The sequence below is a fragment of the Micropterus dolomieu genome, unplaced genomic scaffold (assembly GCF_021292245.1).
Source record: "Micropterus dolomieu isolate WLL.071019.BEF.003 ecotype Adirondacks unplaced genomic scaffold, ASM2129224v1 contig_4833, whole genome shotgun sequence".
NCBI lineage: Eukaryota > Metazoa > Chordata > Actinopteri > Centrarchiformes > Centrarchidae > Micropterus > Micropterus dolomieu.
This window is the reverse complement of record NW_025733822.1, coordinates 1-1,009: the sequence shown is the minus strand read 5'-3', so window position 1 is coordinate 1,009 and position 1,009 is coordinate 1. Positions and strand designations below refer to the sequence as shown.

Genomic DNA, 1,009 nt, shown 5'->3' with positions numbered 1-1,009 from the left:
GGAAGAACTGATGCTATTTTAAAAGCAAAGGGTGGTCACACCAAATATTACATGAGAGGCTAGAGAACAACTTCTTCTTTGAATCTGTATGTCAAACCCACTGTACTACTAACACTGTCTGTTTTTACTTATCACTTATCATCCAACATACAAGGAACGATTGACTCTTCTACCCCAATACCGTGTGAAAGGCATTTTGCTGAGTTTGAAAAGTAGCTGTCAGAAGTGGGATTCGAACCCACGCCTCCAGAGGAGACTGCGACCTGAACGCAGCGCCTTAGACCGCTCGGCCCTCCTGACTGCGCAACCTCGTGTACAGTAGAACCTTTGCTATATCATGACAGAGTGCATACGACACGATACAATACACTATGCCATGACACAAAAGCTGAATAATGACAACAATCTAGATAGTAGCAGAGCGACATATATCAACAACACATAACATCACATGAAGCAATTACAGTTTTCTGTGAACAAGTTGGTGATTTTGCCTTTAAAAGTGGCAGTGTTGACTAGAGTGGAAAGTTTTGTTTTTTTTTGTTGTTGGTTCCAATCTTAGGACCCAGCGAACTGAAAGGCGGTGCGACCTAATGATGTGTTAGCTGAAGGGATTTGTAGCCGGATGTGACTAGAAGAGCGGATGCTGTAGGTGACGGAAGAAGGATGAAGTAGACATCCCAAATACGGAGGGGTTAGGCCTAAGAGAGTTTTTTAAGTGAGCATAAACCAGTGGATCTTACGTCGAGTGTGAAGGGATGTCCAGTTTATGGAGGCGTACAGATTGCAGTGGTGTGTCCTGTAAGGAGCATTGGTGGCAAGTCTGATAGCTGAGTGATTAAGAACATCTAGCCTCTCGAGAAGTCCCTTACCTTCAGACATGTAAATTACATAACCAAAGTCTAGCATGGGTAATATAGTCATCTGAATCAGGGTGAGTTTAGCAGATTGGGTGAATGATGACCGATTACGGTAGAGAACCCCCAATCTTTAAAAAAGTGGTGGGCCT

The 1,009-nt window shown here is 43.5% G+C and overlaps 1 non-coding gene across 1 annotated transcript; it reads right to left on the bottom strand.

The window, feature by feature from the left end:
* Nucleotides 1-217: 217 nt before the first annotated feature.
* Nucleotides 218-300, bottom strand: trnal-cag. The gene has a single exon. It is a non-coding gene; the product is annotated as a tRNA-Leu (tRNA).
* Between the last annotated feature and the right edge of the window lie 709 nt (nucleotides 301-1,009).